Source organism: Anas platyrhynchos, chromosome 1, assembly GCF_047663525.1.
Source record: "Anas platyrhynchos isolate ZD024472 breed Pekin duck chromosome 1, IASCAAS_PekinDuck_T2T, whole genome shotgun sequence".
NCBI lineage: Eukaryota > Metazoa > Chordata > Aves > Anseriformes > Anatidae > Anas > Anas platyrhynchos.
In genome coordinates, this window is record NC_092587.1 from 152,802,044 (window position 1) to 152,824,919 (window position 22,876).

The following is a 22,876-nucleotide window of genomic DNA, read 5'->3' on the forward strand; positions in this document are numbered from 1 at the left end:
AGAACAATGAATCACGTCTTCCTTTCCAGGGTGAAAACAAGAAAAGCAACAGAATTCCCTTAGAGACATGAGCATAAGCCTGATTCACATCCAAAATAGGTATGGCACATGATTGAGGATTTTCAGTACAAATACTGAAGTTCAATCGCAAGGATGAGGATGAAACTGAATTTCAAACTGCTTCCAAACCAAAAAGCACATTAACTCTTCTGAACAATAAACAGATCTCTCCCCTCACTCTGATCCTAAATTCTATGGGTCTTACACATTTGAATAGTTGCATTAAAATCTTGTTTGTTATGAACATAATCCGAACAGAAAAGTATTAATATACTAAATAAGTCCATTATCTATATAGAACCGTGGAAAAGCTCATCTATGTAAGTTTATTCTAATTGAAATTGAGATTTGTGATGAGCGATAAGGACTGGAAGCATTTACATTCAACTTCACCTTCCATGAAAATAATTCAAGCAATAAAAGCTGATACTTACCTACCTATAAATATTGCCAAGGCTGCTGGACGCCCTTAAGCCAGCATACATCAGGACTGAGGCAGAAAGGTGCTTCCACATGGTTGCATATTCCTGCAGCTTCTTGTTTCAAGCTCCCGTTTCACATTTAGGAAGCACCTGAGGCAGCGAGAAGGGAGAAGGAAGGTCTGCCCAAGCTGGGCCAAGTGATGATGGAGGCAAATTGACCACCACTGTCATGAAACTGAGGAAAATGCCAGGTACATGCAGGAGCAAGAAAGCTATACAGGAGCAAGACAATGTCTAAAATACAGCATCTTTAGATGAGGCTGTAGAACCAACAGCAGGCTACCAGAATTAGATGCTATTCACCCAGGAATTTGAAAGGAACTTGAACATATAAACGCTGAACTACTGACCATGTTGCCCAGCCTGTCTCTTAAGATGCCCTTAATGGGAGACAGCGAAAAAAGTGAGGATGTGCTGCCAAACTCAATAAAAGGACTCCAGGGAATTGCAGGCTAATAGCTACGGATTTACACCAATACTAAGAAAATTGACAGAAACTGTGAGAACAAAACTAGCAGGTATGCAAACACGTATGATATATTGATGAAGTGCCATCATGGCTGCTGTAATAGAAGCCATACCTCACAAACTTCCCATGATGTATATGGGTAAGTGTGGTATGTATGATACAGTGGGCTTGGATCTCTAACAAACATTTGACAATGCCTCTCACCACAGGCTTTCAAAGAAATTGAACTGTCATGGGATAAGATGGAAGGCCCTTCTGCAAATTAGCAACTGGTTAGATGAGAAGAAACAGAGCACAAATAAGTGGCCAGTTTGCACAATGGACTTGGTTTTGCATTTGAGCTGCTCAATCTATTCATTATTTGCATGGAAAATATAGCAAGCAGCAAGATGATAGTTTGATGGTGATTACAGAATCAGGAGAATTAACTGTGAAGAGCTGCAGATAGATTCATCATGTATTTATACACGTACAACACAAAGTAATAGCCATGCAGTGAGTGGAAACCCTGGAGGCACCACGGATTAATTAAGGTGAGGAACAACTCACTCATAGACCACAAAGCTCAGTGCTGGCTGGGGAGCAAAGAGAGCATCAGGAGCAAGCAGGTTAGGGACACCCAGCACTGCAGGGAACACCACTGAGAGATGGCAGTCATGAAACCATGAATGGTATTACAGAGAAAACAAATAGGAAACCATGTCTCAGGGTACGTGAATTAGGCAGTATGAAATGAAGTTTAGCAGGCAATTTGTTTTTAAACAAGAGGAGAAGGAGGTACTTTCCCCCCACTACAATTATTTGCAGAACTCATTGTCACAGCATGTTGTGAAGGCAGAAATTTAAAACAGATTAGTGCGTGATTGATGAATTTAGAAAGGAAAGTCTGTCAAGAGCTCTTAAACAAAGGTGCAGACATGACTTTCATGCTCTGAGTCCTTGAACTGGAGCCTGCCAAAAGCTGGGAGGGATTGCTGTCTTACTAAGACTTTTCCCCCAAGCATTACTACTGGCTGCTGGTAGAGGTAGGATGCAGGGCTAAACCAGATCTCTGGCTGGAATAATTGGGGCAAAATCTTATGTTCCAGGTCCAGGAATCTTCAGCAGATTGCGCAGCCCTGGGAAACCCATTTTTTTCATGCTCATCTCCCCAGGTTGTGAGGAATCATCTATAAGCAGCACCTGCTGAAGCCACAAAACAAAGGTTTGCTTCCTTTGGATTAGCTGTGGCTAACCCAAAAACTTCACCGACATTGAACAAGAAAATTAACTAACTTCTGTTTCATGTCCTGGCACCAAAAGCCTCATTAGAGCCAAGTTACACAAGATCTCCCGTCTCCCACTTCAGTCGGCCCAGTTAAATTACGGTGCTGTGCTGGCAAATCTGAAAGCCATTTGAGAAGCTGCACAGCCTTTGAAAAGCAGTAGCAGGAGGGGATGAGGAAGATGAAGGAGGAAGAAGAAACAGTCCATTCTTCTCCTGCAGGGACTTAGAAGCTGATCAGCAAGGGAAGGCACTACAGACAGCATTAAAGCTTGTTCTGCCTTCATGTCCCCTACCACTCACGCAGCTCTCCTCCCAAGAATCTCCTAAAATGGCTGGCTGGCAAACTATGAACCTGGAAGATGACAACAGAAGGGCCTCTTTATGAGATTTATGAAGCACTAACAGATTTGTGCTGCCACTCATACGGTGAGATATAACCCCACTTGCACAGCCTTACCACCACATTACAAATACAACTGTATTTTGTGCCTAGCAGCTAACCCGACAGATTTCTCATCTGTTGTTAAAAACACACTTGAAGTGCCCTAAAGAAAGCATGTGAACTTTGGGTCTCATTCAGAAATACTCAGTGTGCATCCAGGGAGTAATAAATTCCTATTGCTCAGTATCACCCATTTTTGGCTCAAGAACGTAGAAAATACTAGGAGCCGTGGTGTGCTTTTTCTCTGGAGAGAAACTGCAAGAGCTGAAACACAGGGAAAATCCTCCCCCTGAAACACGCTGGGGATCAATCACAAAGAAACCTTCAGGAACCTTCGGTTCCTGCTGGTTCCTACCACAGGCTTACATGGGAGCAGTTGCCCACATTTTCCTCTTCCTAAGCTGAAGACAACAGTAGCCCTAACTCTTAACACAATTTGAAGTACATCCAAGCAGCCTGTTAAACACCAAACACTGAGGTGCCTCATGCTGTTGCGTGAAGAGGCCAACCCTCCCTTGTCAGAGGGCAGCTCGGTTGTCTCAGCTCAGAGATTACCCCACAAATATCAATCCAGGCACCCAGACGACTTCTCCAGTGACTCTCCTTGACTTCAAAGCAGCATCTAGTTATAGAGATAACTAGTCAAGTTATATCGCCAACTCTTCCAGAGCACCAACACATAGCTGCCGCTCTGCCTCTTGTGCTAACACTGAGTTACCACAACGCTCTGCCTCATCGACACATTTCTGCAAAACCGTAGAAGCATCTAGGACTACATCTCTAGTCTAGCTCTCAGTACCTCCTCTCTCTCTCTCTCTACATGTCCCTGAGTTATCACTAATTCTGAAACTAAGGACATTGAGGCCCTGGAGTGTGTCCAGAGCAGGGCCATGGAGCTGGTGAAGGGCCTGGAGCACAAGGCCTGTGAGGAGCGGCTGAGGGAGCTGGGGGTGTTTGGTCTGGAGAAGAGGAGGCTCAGGGGAGACCTCACTGCTCTCAGTAATTAGTGACAGGACCAGAGGGAATGGCCTCAAGTTGCTCCAGGGGAGGCTCAAGTTGGCAATGAGGAGACATTTCTGCTCAGAAAGAGCAGTCAGGCATTGGGACGGGTTGCCCAGGGAGGTGGTGGAGTCACTGTCCCTGAGGGTGTTCAAGGAAAGGTTGGACGTGGTGCTTGGGGACATGGCTTAGTGGGTGACATTGGTGGTAGAGGGATGGTTGAACCAGGTGATCTTGGAGGGCTTTCCCAACCCTAATGATTCTATAATAAAGCAAAAGCACTGCTGCTTTGTTTCTGAACAGGCAAAATGAGGCATGTCCCCACAAACATTTCACTGGTACTATGCTGGAACTTCTCAGTGCTAAAAGAGATCAGAATACGTGACTCCAGATCATTCAACAGCAGGTAATTTATTATTCCAGGGCCACTTTTAGCCAACCAGTCCAACTGGACAGAGACTGGCTATTAAATGTCGTGACCTGAACTTTCCTATCAACACCCAGAATCACGCTGTTTCAGCTACGGGATCCCCAGGCACTTCCAATCCTAAACAGATTTAGGAAAAACAGACTTCATTAGTACGGTCATCTGTTTATTCCAACCAGAAGATATTTGAAAGCCCTTACAAAATGAAGAACAGGCCAGTTTTTCCCTCGGGCCACTTAGCAGGTCAGTAGTTACCTTGTTCCATGCTCCTGTGCTTTCAACACTAACTCTTCCCCTTTTCTACTAAACATATATTCAAAATCAGCCTTAACAACTTCCTCTGCATTACAGACCTTTTGAAGTTAATGTCAAGATATATTTGTCCGTCCCGTTTTTTTTTTCAGCCCCTGAAATTCCTCTCATGTTTCCAATTTCAGCAGCTTATGATCCTGGTATTATTCAAACAAACCCTAGGAAGGAATGGAAATAATGCTGCACCAAGCTTCACGGCTCTCTGCAAGACCTCCTCACCAGCAGGAATCTCCACCATGGTCGTTCCCTTTGCCCAGACATATTCCTGACATGTTTGGTGTTACGCACCATTGCCTGGAGAGTTTTTCTGGGGGTACTGACCCTCCTGCCCTGTTTGTTTCTATATACAGCCTCTAGATTTTGCTCCTCTGAACTGCTGGAGGTTCAACACAGAGTATCTACCAGGTGTCTCTGCAATCACCAAGCCTTTTCCCTGTACAGGTTCAATTAGCAAGTCAAGACACTGTAGCTAAGAATGCTTTTCAGGCAAATTTGCTAAACCATCTTGGTGTCAATAACAGACCAGTTACTGTCATAAAGGACAGGATTTTTAAATATTCTTCTATCTGCCTTTCAGGAATTACTCAGTCAGACAATGAAGCCCACCACCAGCAGTGCTGCAACTGCTGAGCACAAGCCTCTGTGTTTGGTCTGACAAGACCTTTGTTAAGGAAAAAAAAAAAAACTTTCAGAGACTATTGTTTCACCTAAACAAAAGGGTATTTAACTGCACTCCCATTTAACCCAGATGGGAAGCTACTGTCATGCCAGCCTTGTTGGGGAGGGGCTGTGACTAGCTATAAATCAAAGATGAATATTTTGAGAATCACTGCCACCAGAGTAACAATCCCTTCCAGACCCAACTGCACAAAGAGGAAGTGCTGAAATTTTCATACTGGTAACAGAATTCAAAAGACATGGTTATACTAAGCTGCCCAACTTCACGGATCAAAGAGTACACCAGCAAAATTTTACGAAGTCTCACTATTGTAAAATCAAGGCTTGGATGGAACCACAAAGGGAGAAGTTGGAGGAAGAAGGGAGAAGAAGGGGATGAGAAAAACACTGAAAAAAAATACAAAAAAAAAAAATCTACTCTTCACATTGTCAAGAGTGTTCCTTTATCCTCCAGCTTCACTAAGACCTGAAGGAAAAACAGTCTGGGACTACAAAGGAAAATGGAGACTGAAGACTGAACTGAGCTCTTGCCCACTCTGAAAAGGAAAGTTCAGAAAAAGTTCACAGCCCTTTTCAATTTCTTTAAGTGTATATGAGATTGATTAAGCTTATTTCCAGACTTGCACTGTTGAAGGAGCCTCTCTAAAATCACAGGGTAGAGTAGACCTCGACTCCATGCATCATTTGGTCAGAGTCACAGAAATCTTCCTAGTCTGCACAAAGGAAAATTGAGCTCAGAAGTGTGAATGGATCTGCTGCTGCTTATATAAATGGCATTTTGCTATAACATGTTTTTAAATAAACTGTCTGCTCCCTTCCTCAAAAAGTTGAGGTTATCACAGCAAGGAGACAAGTAAAAAATAAACATGCCCACAACAGCCTACGGCTTCCAGGAATTGTAGCTTACTTTACTTGTAGCTTACTTTACTCTCCCCACAACATGTGAAATGTCAGGAAACTCAAGTTCACATGTGTAGGGGGACAGAAATCTCACCTGAACACACAGTCAGTCTTGCACAAAGTAGTCTGCAGGGGAAAATGAGGTGAAAGTCTCAAAACCACGCAAAAATGAGCACATCTAAGGCACGTCCAAGGTCCATACCTCTGATGAGATACCGATTTTTTTTTCCTAATAGTCTAAGACTATTTTTGAAGAATTTTTAATTATCTTTATGGTTTACGGTCCAAATGCAAGAAGGATAACACAGATGGTTTAAGTCATTACTGAAAAGTAAATGTATTAGTAAGCACAAAAACTTCCACCATGACTGCTTCCTCTAAGCTCCTTTCTAACAACTGATATATCCCACAAAGATTCATCTGCAATTATGGTCTTTACATTTACTTTAGTACCTCTTTTTTTTCCATAACCAACCAGCTACACAGTATTTATACACATTTCCAAGTGTTACATAGTCGTGTTTACATTTATTGCTTTTATACACTCTTTGTGTTATAAATTAGCAGTTGATTCATTTCTTTATACCGAGATGCTAATTTTACATGGCTTTCAGCACACTGCACTTGGAAGGAACTAAATTTAAAACACTAAGATGCCCTAAAAGTCACCTTAAAAATGCATAGGAAAATGAAAAAATGCAAACGTAGTTACTATTTAAAACAAAATTATTTATTATACAATGGAAAGATTAGGGTTTGGTGACCAGAATTAATTTTTCAATTCACTAGTAGTCAAATTTACAAAAATATTGTGAAATTGTATTAGGTATGTAACAAACAGTAAGGCTGTGAGATACCTAATTTGCACGATGCCTTCAGTCAGATGGCCGGAGTTCTTCACATACTTTAAGCGTTAATGCACATAATCCTAATTTTCTCCCATCTGATTATCTTGTTCAAAGATTGAAAAAGGATAAAGGAAGAAGAAAGCTCTCCTGCTTCCTGAGCTCCCAAATGAATTCTCAATCCTGAGTTTATTCAACATGAGAATATTCCCTCTGTGTCTGGTAGCCAAATTGAAATCAAATGCGCAATGCAAAAGCTTTTCTGCCTCTCATAACATGAAAATACTTGCACTTCCAAAAATGCAAAAAACAGAGCTCTATCCAACGTAAAGACACTAAAAATTTAAAGGGCATCTCCCTTTCAGCTGCCTTTTGTATTTTAAATGATTGCATGCACTAAAAAAGGTGCATTTTTGACCTACTTCATTTGAGAGTCACTGATACAAAGCATTGTATTTAAAGGAAAATAACAGGTACAGGTAAGGCCTTTGAAGCAGTAATTATTATGGTTCAAATTTAACCTGCCAGTTTCATTTTTAACGTTTACAAAATATATGTTTACACTGTTTTTTTTATCTACCCTATTGTCAACCTGCTTACCATCCACAGCTGTGCCTCCTCCCAAACCCTGTACTAAATGCCGCAGCCATCTCACCTTGGTGATTTTAAATTAAGATTTCCGAAGTGTTGCCTCCATACTGAAATATTTTGTTTTCTCAAAATCCTGGTAAAATACTCAAAAAGTGCTGCCAGCATTTGTGATCTGACTTCTCATGACAGTTTCAAGACAACGCATCCAAGAAGTTGAAAATTTTCTCTTCCCTTTTTCCGGAGCTTTTGACAACTCCTCATTCCAGCTCTCTCCGCAGCTGTGCTGCCGCAGCAGGGATGGCACAGGATGAGACCACAAATGAACATTGTGCATTACAACCAGGAGATTCCCAACCCATCTATGCACAAATTGCCCATAAGAAAGCGGGAAAGCTTCAGAAAGAGGGATGCTTCCCTACTGGTTTGGAAAGAAATGGTAATGGCTTCCACATTTCTTCTACATCTGGTTGTTGTTTACGGTTACAGAAGTGAAAATATGCCTCAATTTCTCTTTTTTTTCAGCCCGCAGAGACCAAATTTCAAGTTGCACTATGCAACTGGAACATCAGCTTTTCTGGTTTACGGTACAGACCCTCTTTGAAGAGAGAAGGTTATATAGGAGTAAAACAGAAAGAGTACGTGTTGGAAGACAGTCTGTTTACCTGGAGAGAATAAAAGGCTCACACCGGGAAGTATGTTGTCCTAATCATGCTAAAACAAATTCTAAATACGAACCAGTCTGTTTGTTTTCTAGCTTTGCAGTAGTTTTGATAAGCTCTACTTACTGTTAGAGATTACAGAAGCAGAACTCATTTTGATCAGTGACCGTACCACAGCAATGAACAGCCATCCACATGCTTAATCTTTGCAATACAGGAGTACAGGAAATAAAAATAATAAAAAAAGACCACATACAACACACATGCTGATGTCCAGCAAGCCCTAATCCTTCCCTTTCCCAGTGAGATGTCCGCAGATCACCTCCAGCAGCCAGAGAAAACAGCACTATTTTCAGTCCATGCAGCGCAGTGAGGTCAGCGGGAGCATCCTATGGGTACAGGACAAACTCCTCCTACCCTTCAGTTATCCACCACGTCAAAGGCCAAATTCCAACGTTTTCCCATCCACTTTATCTCCTGGGTTTGCTCTGATGGATCCTGTGCTTCATCCCCACTTCCAAGCCTACGCAGTTCTCCCTGTACCATTGCATCAGAAAACTCAGCGCCTAAGCGAATCACCCTTCTCTGCTCACTGAGTCAACTTTAAATAAAGCTGCTAGAAAAACCATCGAGGTTATTACTAAACAAAGCAGACGCAGTCATGACCCTGGCATTTTCACCCTTCTCGCAACAAGTACAAGTCTTGCAACTAGTGCTGTGAGTAGTTAGTCAGAGGTGGAGAATACAAACTATGTGCACAGTTTGGGAGACTGGTGGCTTGCTTCCCATCTGTCTGAAGTGCTTACGATGGGGAAACAGATAAACAACATGATCTATTTATGAAGTTGTTGGATCTTTTAGGTTAAGGAGAAGAACCGGGACTTCTTTTCTTTCTTTTTAATAGAAGAAAATGTAATTTTTTTTAAAAAAAAAAAAAGAAAGAAAGAAAGAAAAAAAAAGTAGAGCCATGAATATTCATTCAATTTAAAGTCTTTTCCCCAAAGTTAGTAAATTCTGAGCAAGAAAGACCAGCAGAACAGCCAGATTCAATACTGCTTAAAGGAAATAGTGCGTTATCACAGCCCTCAGCTCTACAAAGTGACTCCAACTTCCAGCACGTTCTGCAAAAACGAGATATCTTTCAGGCAGCTTTCTTAGTGGATTCATTCAGCGAGGAGCCTTCAAAGTTGCATTCATCCAATCAAAAAAACATATAAAATTCAGTGGCTGTCTCTGTCAACAAGGAATACAGACATCCTGCCAGGCAGTGGAGAACCTGATAATGGATGCAAGGGATAGTGACACCTTCTGAAACTCCTGCAGCAAAATCAAGCTTGCTTGAAGGCTCTCAGAGGTATCCAAATGAACTCCTTATTAAAGGCAGTTATTTAAAAATAAGTTTGATGTTTCAAAGCTTTCACAGTCTTGACACGTTTCCAGCAATATCTGTGTTCCACTAACATTTTTGGTATTTCATTCCCCTTTTTGTCTCTAGCATACCCAAGAAATTACAAGATATGCTTCTGCTATCAACCTTCAGCTCTGAAAACAGAGAGAAACTAACCAAAACAGGCCATCACGGATCTATGCCTTACTGAGGCAGATAAAATGACTAAGTACATGGCGACAAAAGGGAACCTCGAGGTTATTCATCACAAACTGCTTCAGCTCGGCGTAAAGATAAGTAACTACATTTCAAGGTAAAATAATAATAATAAAAAAGTATAGAGTACTTTGTAGAGCAAGGAAAGTAGTAGCTCAAGCCGAAATATTAACATTCAGAAGCAAAGAGACTGACAGACCTGATGATTCAGGGCCCAGGTTACCCATGATCTGTCCCAAAAGCCAGCTAACAGAAAGCCAAACCACCAAAGAGCTCCCTCCCACAGGTAACGCCGTGCAAGAGCAGCAAGGAAGGAGCCGTTTGCAGGATAATGAAGCACACGGGCATATAAAGGATGTGGTCTGCAAGTTGAGTAGGAAGTTTAGAGATTTTAGGAAGAATTAGAGTGCTTTTACATAGGCCAATTTACCAGCAGGAAAAATCCCCAGCAGTAAGATCATAAACTACCCAGTACTTTCTTTTTTTTCTCCTCTTAATGGAAGCGGTGGTATTTATGACATCTGAAAGAAGCCTGAACAAAAACATCAGCCCTTATAGGGAGTACCCTTGAATCAGATTATGGATACACAAAAGACAATTTAGGACAACTGCCAAAATTCCTACAAACACTGGCTCTAGCCTGCAGTTACCTAAAACTGAAAATACAGCTAGGCAGGCAATGGAAATGAGAAACAGGAATCTCACTTTACAAATCACTGAACAAAAATTTAAGCAGATAACATCAGTGGTAATTATCAGTCAGAATATAACGTCCTGTCCACCACAAAGTAAATGATCCATGGCTACTCCTCAAGGTTAAGTGATAGGAAAAAATACTGACTTGTAAATCTGTGATAAAAAAAAAAAATAAAACAAGGATGGATTTTTCTTTGTGAAAGAATGATTGATTAAGAAATAACCATAATCTGAGACAGTGACTTTCAAAAGAATCAGGCTATTGATAATTATTTCACAATCAGTGCATGCGTTCTTCCTTCTTAATCACAGTACAGAATAAGGTATATATAGCACTTACATGGCAATATAAAGCTTTTAAAGGCCATTTAAACTTTTCATCTTGTGATGATCACAAAGAAAATCTTCAGTTGACTTTATGCTGCCACAGGGAGGAAGCGAAAAAGCTTCCAACACATCCATCAAGACAACTATCCAATCCCAAGCTTGCCATTGCCAGTTTACCCAAGTCATACCAATCGTATACAAGATCTGTTGCAACATTTAAAGGCATCTTGCTAAAGAAATATATAAAAATAGTCTTATGTATAAAAAAAAAAAACAAACAACACAAAACAGGTAAGTAGTCTCCAAAGATTTGCATGCCTTACTTACTGTTCAGAAAGCTGGAAGAATAGCAGAAAAATAGTATTATTCAAAACCTGCATGCTTACACTTTTGTTGAGGATGTAAATCCTCAGCAGCTAGCAAGTTCCATGTCTCTGTATCAGCAACTGTTTTGGCTATAGGCTCACCAAAACTTTACAAAACGTAACCAGTGTGTCCTTCCATCTCATCGTCTCATCAGCGAAAAAGATTAATACGGACATTATGGATAAATACTGCAGAATGCGGTCACAGACAGTAAGTGAATTAAAAAAGGGGGGTTGGAAGCAAAAATGTGCATAGAATTCAAGGGGAAAAGCCAAGTAAATATTGTACAAATCATCAGTATCACCAGGTTAGGGGAATACCAAACGATTCTTACTAATTGAACACGTAATAAAATTAGAAATTGGAACCCACCTTTGTTAAAAGACTGATTTAGACTGCAAAGTGTTAGATTTATTTGCCCTTTATTTCATGAGGAAAAGAAGAAAGAAAATTAATTATCTTCTACACCAGGAGTACAGACATTAGTGAATTTTGAGGGGGATAGAGCAGAGGAAAATAAAGGGTAGATGGAAGTAATGAGCAGGAGAAACAGGCTGCTTCCCTCAAACATGAACTGATGGTATATTGGGTAAGAATAATCACCCCTCCACAGTTTCATGCATTTAAAAGCCAAGACTTTTGCTTGTGAACTGTCCCCATCGATTCTAATTCCCTGAAGGCAATGTTAGGAAGCGAGCTGCCCTCATGCTCCCAAACTTTGGCGAGAGCTGCAGGCACACAGCGAGCCACGGGCTGCTTCCAGAGGCCGTCCAGTCTCTTCCAGAAGACCACGGATGTTTTATCAGGATATCTGCTTCCCGTACTAACAACGGGCCCGTTTTATGCTTGCTGCCCTGAGACTTGAATATAAAAGCGGATCTCCCTTCTCTTGATGCTTCAGGACACCGAGGAGGGACAGGTCCGGCTGCACAGAGAGCAGTAGCCAGCCCTGGCCCCATGCCCGGCCGAGGAGCTGCTCCATCCAGCCCACGCAGCAAGCATTAAAATTTCTTTTCCATTGAAACTTCTTTCCTATGAAGACTTCTTTCCCAGCCGAGGCACACGAGGCAGAGCCCTCCAAGCAAGCACCCTGCTCGCTGCCGTTCCTTGCAGCACAAGGAATTTGATTAAGCTTCCTCGACGGGAGAGAGCTAAATAAACACTGTAAATTAAACAAAACTATGCTGATGATCTCGGCGCAATTACTTCCAATTGATTTGAGTCTTTATTGTCCCCTCAAGCTTTTCGCTTCGCAGATGAAACAGGATCAGGCCGTACTGGAGGAATACCAAAGAAGGAGTTATGAAACTTTCCTTGAACACTTTGAAAAGCGACCAAACTAGCTTTTCTTCCTGACGAGATTCCAATTAAACTGAGCCTGGAAGTCTAATGAAAGACCAGGCTTTTCCAAGACTTGTCGCAGGCAAGCGCGCTAATGCTTAGAATAAATTCAGTCATTGGTTAGCGCGCGCACACACACACACACACAAATTATAAATTGCTGCAGAGTATTTTATTTCACAAGAGTCGGGCCGTGCCAAAAGACTTCAGGAAACTTTTAGCCGGCTGATATCATATAATCCAACTCTCAGGCATTTCAGCCTCCTCCAAGCCGAGCCAAGCTGCCGCTGGATTGCAAAAGGCAGCACATGCACAACACGCGCAGTCGGGCTGCTGACTGCAGCTCGGTTAGTCCATGGGAAGAGAAAAGCGCTCCTGGGAACGCCTCCGCAGAAAAATCCTGGAGGTACCTGCAGCTTTTCAAATATCCTCTTAGGTCCTGTTATAAGTTACCAGGTCGGTTTTATAACTAATGTTCAGATATTAACTTCATTAGGCTCAACCTACTTGCGAGGGCCAGACCTATTATTCTGATTAATCTTCTCTTCCAGGTCTCCAAATCGCATTTTCCTTGCCAAGCTGGAACCCTTCTCAGAACTGCAATCCCTAAAAGGCACTTTGCTCCGAGGAGAGCCCAGACCAGTTGATGAAGCAAGGCTTTACAATTTCTAGAAGCGTTTTACGTTTTCCTGTAGACATTGCGTAGATGTGTAGCTACCCTTTTCCCTTCATGGCACACACCCAAACTTCAGTTCCAATCCTTTTAAGTGGAAGCAACTTTGCTTGGGTTGAGGGGACTTTTTATTTTGACAGAAACAGTCAGGGAAGTAGAACAGACACTCTTCCTCGGGATTTTTTCTACTGAGTCACGTTTACGCTAAAAACTCTTTGAGATTTCTCGAAGGACAGACATCGTCTTATCCTGCAGCTAGAAATATCCTCAGTAACACAGATTTTTACAGAGATTTCATGCCCTGAGAAGAAAGGGTATACTCAGCTCTTGCTCTTATTTCTTTACACAACGCTGGAAGGGAAAACGCAGTTGTGCTATTTACATCCACCCATCCCCACTCCAACAATTCACCATTTACAGTTAACTGCTTCAGCTTTCATCAGGTTATTCTTTGCCCATATAGTAGCTGTTCTGTTCTCATCGCATGGCCTAGCTGCTGTTTTACGTAAAGAACAACATAAAATGCAATTTTCAAACATTACCCTGGCTTTAATGAAAGGAAATCTGAAAGAAATTTGTCAAGTTTTATCTAGTGTCCCATGAAATTTCACCAATGGATGTAAGAGTCAATGCAACCCCAACAAATACACGATTATGGACAACACTGCATTCAGTTTTAATCCTTTAAAATACATGTCTGAATTTCTTCAATATATAAACAGGATGGGGGTTTGTTCTTGTTGTTGCCGTGTTTTTTTTCTTCTTGTTTTTAAAATTAGAGAAAAAACAAGAAGTCTATGGCTTGGTTTCAGAAAAGGAAATGCTTCTGACCTGCACATTCCCAGTGTTTGTACAAACAGATACACACACACACTCCGTCACAGCAATGATCTAATTTTTCGGTCATATGCTTGTCGTGTGCCGCTGTTAGTCCCTGGCTCTCCCCCATCATGTACTTTCTCTTCATTCAGGAAGACAGGAATGGCTTCCCTGGGCTTGGTTCTCTCAAGCAGAGAGCTACCATCAAGTGTCATTTGCTCGTCCATTGCTTCCAATGATCCTTGAAGCGTTATTACAGCTAGAAACCGCTCCAGTGATTCCTCTGGTGCCTTAGCGTGCGCTCAGTGCACACAGCATCGAGGGAGAAAGCTCGTGTACTTTTTTGCCCAATCGACATTTTCTGAGTTCAGGCTCAGGACCTGCCCTTGGGGTGCTCTTCAGCAGCTGGACAACCAGGGATGAGCTTCAAATGGACACCCAGCTCCGACTTTGGGGCTTTATGGGATAACAGCGCCCTGCTCGTGGTTAGGGGAGGCACTCCCTGGTGGCCACGGGATCTTGTGCCTGATGTCAGTGCGGCCAAGGCTTTTGACACAAATTTCACTTTCTGAAGAGCCTGTTCAGCCTGGAGAAGAGAAGACTGAGAGGGGATCTCCTCAATGTGTATAAATACCCAAGGTGTGGGAGACAGAGGGATTTGGCCAACCTCTTTTCAGTGGTTTGTGGGGACAAGACAAGGAGTAATGGTCACAAGATGGAGCCCAGGAAGTTCCGCACCAACATGCGAAAGAACTTCTTCACAGTGAGGGTGACGGAGCACTGGGACAGGCTGCCCAGGGAGGTTGGGGGGTCTCCTCTGGAGATATTCAAGGCCCATCTGGATGCCTACCTGGGCAGCCTGCTCTGAGGAACCTGCTTTGGCAGGGGGGTCGGACCCGATGATCTCTGGAGGTCCCTTCCAGCCCCTACAATTCTGTGATTCCCTTCCTCAGGCCTCTGCCCTACAAAAAGCCGCTGTCCTGAGCACATCCCTCCTGCCTCCTCCCGACACCATCCCACCGCTCACCACACAGCCGGCGGCATGAGGCATCGACACCCACATGACGCCTCAGCCGAGGCACGGGCTGGCCTCAGCCACAGCCACCGGCATCTCCCCTTATCCAGCGCTAATTAAGCTTCGGCTTAATTAAGCCTGGAGTTGCCCAACAATCTCCAGATAGAGATTAGTCAGAAACAAAGAGCCGGCATGGCCATCCAAGCCTCGATCGTAAATACCACGACGAAAACTGAGGGAGAAAAACCCGCGCCATCAAGTTGCCACCAGCAACTTCTCTTCTGCTTCACGTCCTCTCTTCCCAGTTCACTTCTGACTTGCTCGTTTTAGGCAAACCATCCCCATGTCCCTGGGACCACTCCATTTGGGACTCATTTCAAAACTCAAATATGATTAATAAACGCCGAGCTGTGTGCAGCATTTCATTACAATGCCTTTTAAAACCTTTTTTACATTCAAATGGCGGAGCCGCTCGTCCTTCTCTCCACTGGAACACCGTCACACCATCTGCTTTCTCTTTGTTTTATGTATTTATTCACTACTGAGGCACTTTTAGGATATTTTCAGCTAGCTTCAGGTTCAATATTTATTGACTGTGTATTTTAGGAATCCTCTCCTTTCTGCTCCCTTTGTATTTCTCTTCATGGTTTCTAGTTCATTTTTCACAGCACCGACAATCGTGCTCAACATTTGAAAGGACGCAGGGAAAAAAATGGTTCTGCGACTGCACATTACACAATTTTACTTTACACATTACACCAGTTAATTCAGCTAAGCTGTAAAAAATGGCTAATGAACACTGGTTACGACAGCACAATCATACAGTTAGTCTTTCGAGATGCACATGCCAATGCCTCTGTTTAAAAAAGAGAAAAAAAAGCAAGAAAAATATTGGATATTTAATATATTAGAGGCAAACATTAATGTCTTACAACACTAAATGGAGATTTTCGGGAGGAATTTCCGTGAAGACAAGGCAGGAGCACAGGTCTTCAGATAAAGAGGCTGAAAATTACCTCCAAGGAGGCTATTCCTACATGTTGGCATGAAAAGTGCAGCTTCTATAATGCACTCGGGCTGCTTGGTACATAAAGTTTTACACACTTTTAAATCTCTAGAAGGTCCAGGAACCGAAACCTCCCTCCCTGTTTTCTCTTTAATATCTGTTCTGTTGTTAAGGGCCTGAATACTAACTGCTTGCTAGAAAGTAGGAAACTCTCCTGAGGAAAAAATAAAAGAAAAAGAAAAACCCAAGCCAGTAACTTCTGCAGACTTTTCCTATTACAAGATCTTTACCTTCCCTTTTAGCCTTGATGTTTGAGAAAATAACCTCAGGCAGGACAAACTAAACAAATCATACTTTTCCTTAATCTGAAAAAGACACCGCTATTATACACCACAGCAAGAGCTGGCCGGAGCCTTCCCAGTTGTAATCACTGTTGCTGCAATCATAAGGCTGCAGAGAATTAGCAAAATAAAAACAAGGCGGACTCATTTCACTTTGATGGTACGCCACGAGCAGCAAACTCCGGGATAATTCAAAGCAGGCTGGAAGGGAAACGAGGGAGAGAAATGGAAGAGCAGAAGAGAAGCCAGCCTCTCCTCCACCCCCAAAGACGCCCCGTCCTCCCTCCCCACCAGCATCCAAGAGCAGGGTGGCCAGGGAAATGCTCCAAGCGTGCCAGATACCCGCTGTGTTCCCAGAGCCGCCGAGCAATGGGAAGCCCTGTTCCAAAGGAGAACAGACTGATATCCCCCCCTCCAGCCTCTCTTTCCTCTTAATTGAGGTTTATTTTTATTAACGTCAGGGAAAACGTGTACCTAGCGTGAAAGCCCGCTCAGAATTCCTGCCCCAATGTGTGCAGGACAGCCCCAAACCCACCTCGGAAGGGAAAAAGGCTGCTACCAGAAACACACTTGCTGTTTCAAATAATTTCACAGCAACCTTCCGCTCCCCTGAACTTCCAGGCCAGGGCAGACCTGCCGAACAGGAAGCCTCATTATTGCAGCATGTGCAACCCAGGCGATAGGGAGTTTCGCAGTAAAACTGATAAGGAGAGACATGAAGGACTAACAAGCAGCCTGCCCGCGCTCCTTCGCGGGGTGAGCAGAGGTCCCCGCAGAACACCTTGGGTATTGTTCAGCGGGGAGCCGGGGGCTGGGACACGTCCAAAAATAACAGGCAGGGACGCATGGAAGAAATGAACACCACGTCTGAGGCTCGAGCGCTTAATCCAGGCACGGAAAAAAAATAAAATATATATATTTGAGGGAGAGTAACCGACAGAAAAAAATGTGTGATGCTGAGCAGAAAGAGCCAATTAAATGTACACAGGTTACTGAGCAGCAGGACCCTCTTCGTGCTGTTGGATCGCCAGCCCCAGCGCCACATCTGCTGCTGGAATAAATTGACAAATCTCTTCGTGACCTGTGCCTGGGGTGCAGGTGACTGAAAATGAGGGTCCTTGATTGAGGAGACGCAGTCGGCAGCGTTACCAGCGATCAACCAAGCGGTCCTGCAGTGATCAGGAGCCGAGGAGGCAGAAAGCCCAGCAGCGGCCAGCAGAAGCAGCAGCCCCTGGGAGGGAGAAGGAAGCACATGGGACTTGGTATTGTTTGCTATTCCTGATAGGTTTTCCAGCTTACCAGTAAGTCATCTTTTGACCTAGAAAAAAAAACGAAAAACACAAACCACGTGCTCTTCCCTGGCTGTATTTGGCACCAGACGATCCTGGTCCGTCCTTGGAGTAGTGATCGCATTTCCTCCATGGCCTGAACTCAGAGTTATTGCTTCAGGTATTGATGTCTTGCTAGAATATCCCTGTTCAGAAAGTCACAGCTTCTCCTCAGACACCGTGAGGAGACGTATCTCCATCTCCAGCTGCAGAATTTCTGTAATACCTTGGGTGGGATCCACAGAGACGTGCTGGGGTGTCCTGCAGGAGGGGGGAGAGGCCCCACAACATCTTTTCTCTTCTCTGCTGGTGTACCCAACGAGGGAGAGAGCTTGGAAGTTAACTTTAAAGCAACTTAAAGAGTCTCCCAAGACGGCAGAATCACGTGCCAAATGGAGTGGAACAACCTTTTAATGCGCTTTCATCGTGGCAAATTCAGTCACCCTGCAAGCTCCAAAACGTCGCTTTGGCCCTGATGCAAAGCCAACGGAAGGAAACTGGGATTGAAATCATCAGGAACAGTACTACTTGTTTTAGAAATCTTGCACCAAGGGATAGCAGACTCTGGCTTCGGTGTTAGGGTGGGGAAGAAAGAAAAAAATCCATATATATTTTTCAAGGCAAGCAGCAAAGCAAGGCAAGGCACCAGCAGCGAGGGAAGCAGCAGCACTGCCTCCTTCCTTTCAACAGGCTTCAGTATGAGCCCCACTTAATAACCTGGGGTACAAAACACAGTCTGCAAACACCATTAAGATACCATCCACCCCTTGCAAGAATTCCTCGTGACCAGTACCAAACGTGCATTGTACAGCACTCTTCTCCTGCGAAGCTCAGTATCCAAACGCCGTGACTTCAATTTATGCTCTTTGCTCCACTTCTAAAGCAACACCGAAGCAGATTTTACTGTACAGATTTCACCACCTCACATCCAAGGGCATGTTACAAAAAAATCACAATCCCCCCCCAGGATCAACAGAACACAGTACTCCAGCACCTCCATGAATTTCACCAACAGGTTTTATTTTATTGGAACAGCAGCTAACAGAGACCATTCTTTCTCATTAAGCCCCTTGTTCAAACATCCAAACCCTCAAAATTATTCCCCCACAATGTCCAGATTAAAAGAAAAAAAGGAATTTCAAACCCTGCGTATCAAGTCCCCCCAAAAGGCGGATCACATTTTCCCTTCTCACAACATTTAATCAACTCCGTCTCGCCACAGACAAGGCTAAAGAGCTCATAATGCTGCAATTGATTACAAACAAGATAGTGCCCGCATCTGAGGGAGCCTGACCTAATTGTCTGACTCATCTACATTTCTGCAGGCCAAATTTACTGACATTTTGCGCAAACCCAAAGCTGACTGAGCCCGGTGACCTTTTATACCTCTGTCATTAGTCTTCCGTGCCTCCCCAGCCAGAAAAGCAAGTCGCCTCTTTACTCTGCCTAAGTCAGCAGCCCGGCTATAAACTGTAAACTAAACTTCACAGCCCGCTCGGCACCTACCCGTCAGCGAAGTACAAAAAGCACCAACCAAAAAAGCCCCACCATGTGAAATACCCAAGCTGCAACCTTTCAAGGTCATGAAATTAAGCCTGGAAAGGCCCCTGTAAGATAAACATGCCAGTTTCTAAAAGCAGCAGCAAAACAAGCAAGGCGACTTGGTGGGCAAACTCTAAAAACAGGATTTTTATCATGCTTTCCTAAAAAAAGGACAATATAAAATAAGGACGCTGGCATAGACATGAACCATGAAAAAACAATGGGAGCATGGGGGGAGGTACAGAACCCCAAAGCAGTAAGTTTAATCTCTTCCACTAACTTCACAGCACAGCATGAAAAAGACAAAGCCCATACTCTGATCGTGCACTAGAATGTAACAAGGATTCATAACACAGAGATTTAACTACCAAAAATATTCCCTGGAACTTCATTTAGGTGCATTATCAAGTTCTGCCCTCCGATCCTACAGCTGCAATAAAAACTTCCTGATTTTTTAATACATGATGATGATGAGTGGATTGTATCGAAGTCCTGGATCCAGACCTCCACCACAGCCGGCGAGACACACACCTGTGCTTCCCCAAGAGAAGCAGAAGGGAGGACAAGGTGAGAGCACTGAGACATGCTTCAAATGAGGGGAAATTTAGGAAAGGGGGATGGACACAGAACACGCAGGCGCAGCTGGCAACCTGCAGGTGATTCTCCACCCCCTGGGCTGCCAGCCCTGAAGTTTCTCTGCCCAGCCACAGGATTTCCACTTTAAGCACTGAAAACAAGATCGTCCCATGGACCACCCATCCCCAGCTTTCTTCTCTAGCAGAGTCCAGGCTGGGGGGTCACCGCATTCCTCAACCTCTTTCAGAAATCCTAGCCCAAGAGCACGCCAGTGATTTAATGCACAGATACTTCAAGGCAAAAAAAAAAAGCAAGTTTTGTTCCACTCCATCCCCAAAGATACAGAACACAAAAAACTGCCAGCACTGGCAGCCTCATCTTCATTAGCACCAAGGATTTTATGGTTTTTTTTAAATGAAATGCCAGCTTTCATTGTAGATGAATTTCTTAAGTGGAAGCTTGGATTTTTTCCTAAGTCAAATTAATCTAAAATCAGTAGGGAAAAATTTCTGAATAGTTCTATAACTTTAGAATTCTCCATCTGAATTTTAATGCAGAAATAAATCTCCAAGAGCGAGTCTTTTCCTTTTCTTTTTTTAAAACCGTCACATTTAAGCAGCATTTCCCCTTTGGTCATTCATCACCCATAATCTTCTTTCAAAAAGAAAAAAAAAAAAAACGGGTCATAAGTACCAAGTTTTAAGACACTGATTGCACAATGACTAATGAACTGTGTCAACTTGAGGAAGAAAAAAAAAGAGGGAAAAAAAAGATTTCTGATTTGAAAGCCAGCCATTAAGCAAAAGTCAGGCTTTGCTGTCCCACATTCGGTCTCTTACCAACTTTTGACGTTTTGAAGCCGCGTGTCACGGCGTGTGGAGCCTGCTGCCCACTCTCCTCGTGTACTTGCCTCAGCCAAGACAACAGAGCGCAGGAGAAAAAAATGATTTAATTGCTCATCCTGACGACTTTGCAAAAGGCAAGCAGAGCAGTCCAGCTTTCTAACCCCTTCCCACGAGGCCGACAGCTGGCCCTGCTGCCAACAGCCCCTTCCACGGCTAGATTTGAGCTTCGGTCTGCAGGGAAAAAAACGAACCAGGCGTCTGGGCAGACTTACCAGCATCGAAACTTGCAAGAATAGCAGTGGTGCGTTAGGTACAAGCCCTCATCCTCGCTGTTTAGGGGAAAAGGAGGCTCTGGAGCCGAAGCACGGCCACCAGAGCGGTGGATTAGCGAGGCAGGAGGCCACGGGGGATCCCGGCCCATGGACTACCCGTCCCGGCGTGCACCCGCTGGCGGCCCTTGGAGCACACGTGCGGTGGGGCTAAGAGGATTCCCCGCTCTCGGAGAGCTCCAGCCCGAGCCAGACACCGCGGATCTCCAGCGGAGGGGACGGAAAATAAAGAAATGGGAATAAAAAATGGGGTCTTGATTCAGAAGCAGGTCTGGGGCTCTGCTCAGGCGGACCGAGCAAAGAGTTGTATTGCTGCTGGCTCGACGCCAGTGTCAACCGCCCCGCTGTAAATACGGGCTGCGAGCGACACAAGGAGCAAGAGTCAAAGTGGCTGGGAGAGCGCCGGGAGCAGGCACAGCACCCAGCGGGGACATCGTCCTGCCACTGCCACCGAGGGGACCCCGCGCAGAGCCCCGCGCCGCCCGCTTCATTTATGTCACGCCAGCAACTTCAATAAAATAAAAATAACCACAAAACCACCTCGGCAGAGTTTGTGTGCTTTAAAATAAAACAGAGAAGCAGCGAAGACAAGGCCCACACCCCACCAGCTCCCACTCCGGACACGAACTCGCGACCCCCCCCCCCCACGGGGGGACCCCCCTGGGACGGGCGCGGCACCCACGGGTGCCCCCCTGGGCAGCCCGGGGGGGCGAACAAAAGCCCCCTGTGCCGCTCTAATGGGATTTAATGGGATTAAGCCGGGCTGAGCAGAGCCCTCGGGGCGCTGTCAGCGGCCGGGGAAGGGGCGGCGGGGCCGGGGGCGCCGCTCCCGGTGCCATTGTTCGCCCTTACCGTGTGCGGGGCGGGGGCTGCCGGGGCTCCTCGCTGAGGCTGCTGCGGGGGCAGTGGCGCTCGGCTCGCCGGAGGTCCGAGCCATTAAAAGCTCCGCGGGGAGGAGAAGGAGGAGAAGGCGGCGGGAGGAGGAGGAGGAGGAGGAGAAGGAGGAGAAGGAGGGCAGCGGGGGGCTCGCAGGAGCAGGGGCGCCATGTCCGGCTGTGCAGGGGGAGCCCGGCTCTGCCGCCCGCCGGGGAGCGCAGCTGAAAGGGGGCGAGGCGGCGGGGGGCAGCCCCTGCTGCCGCCTGCAGCCCGGGGGGAGAGGGAAGGGGAAGGGAAGGGAAGGGAAGGGCGGCCGCGCCTCCCCTAAGCCTGCCTCCGCCCGGAGGGGGAGCCGCCGGCGGCAGGAGGCGGCCGAGAGCCCCCTCCAGCGACCGCGGGAGGCGGCGGCGCCTCGCCATGGCCGCCCGCCCGGCCCGCCGCCGGCATGAGGGGAGCCGGGCACGGCGTGAGGGGAGCCCGGCTGGGACCCCTCGGTTCTCCCCGGCCCTGAAATTCAACAGAAATAAAGGCTGGGTGTGCCAAGGGGAACTCCGGGCGAGGGCTGGGGATGGGGACTACGCCTCTTGCAGAGCCGCTGCACATGCATTCCCTCAGAGAAGAAATAAAGCTGTGGCAAAGGAGCTCCCAAATACACCCAGGACCAACACAACCGACTGCAGACAGCGGCTCTTAAAACACCACTGTCCGTTTCTTAAAGCGTTAGGATGTGTCTCCCTTTTTGGCCTTTTCCTGCCTTTTCCACAGTATTTTTTTTCCTGAAGATGACTGGGGGGTAGTCAACACAAATGGGTGTTGCAGAGGAAACGCTTCAGGCCTTAGAAGTTCTCTCACGGACTCGGGAGGGAGCAATAAACTAATTGTGTATTTATAAAGTTACCGTCCTGAGCACCCAGCAGCTGTAGACCATTTGAGGAGCCCAACCGCTATCCCCGGATAGCATATTTTCATCGCTGCAGTAAAGACAAAAGATACGTGAACACCATAAATATTGTCTCCTCCAAGCCTTGCCCTTGCCAAATCCCCCAAAGACAGATTCCTCTG

At 45.2% G+C, this 22,876-nt stretch overlaps 1 protein-coding gene across 7 annotated transcripts in view; it reads right to left on the bottom strand.

Moving 5' to 3' along the window:
• Window positions 1-22,117, bottom strand: part of FARP1 (FERM, ARH/RhoGEF and pleckstrin domain protein 1) — a 193,791-nt gene extending 171,674 nt beyond the window's left edge. For 5 of the 7 annotated variants that reach the window (XM_072032447.1, XM_038173450.2, XM_038173449.2 and 2 more), the window contains exon 1: window positions 21,791-22,117. The gene's annotated coding sequence lies outside the window, so the exon portion shown is untranslated. Of the gene's footprint in view, window positions 1-8,387; window positions 8,542-21,790 lie in introns of those variants that run through there. The other 2 variants (XM_072032448.1, XM_038173456.2) reach the window with 2 other exon arrangements.
• Between the last annotated feature and the right edge of the window lie 759 nt (window positions 22,118-22,876).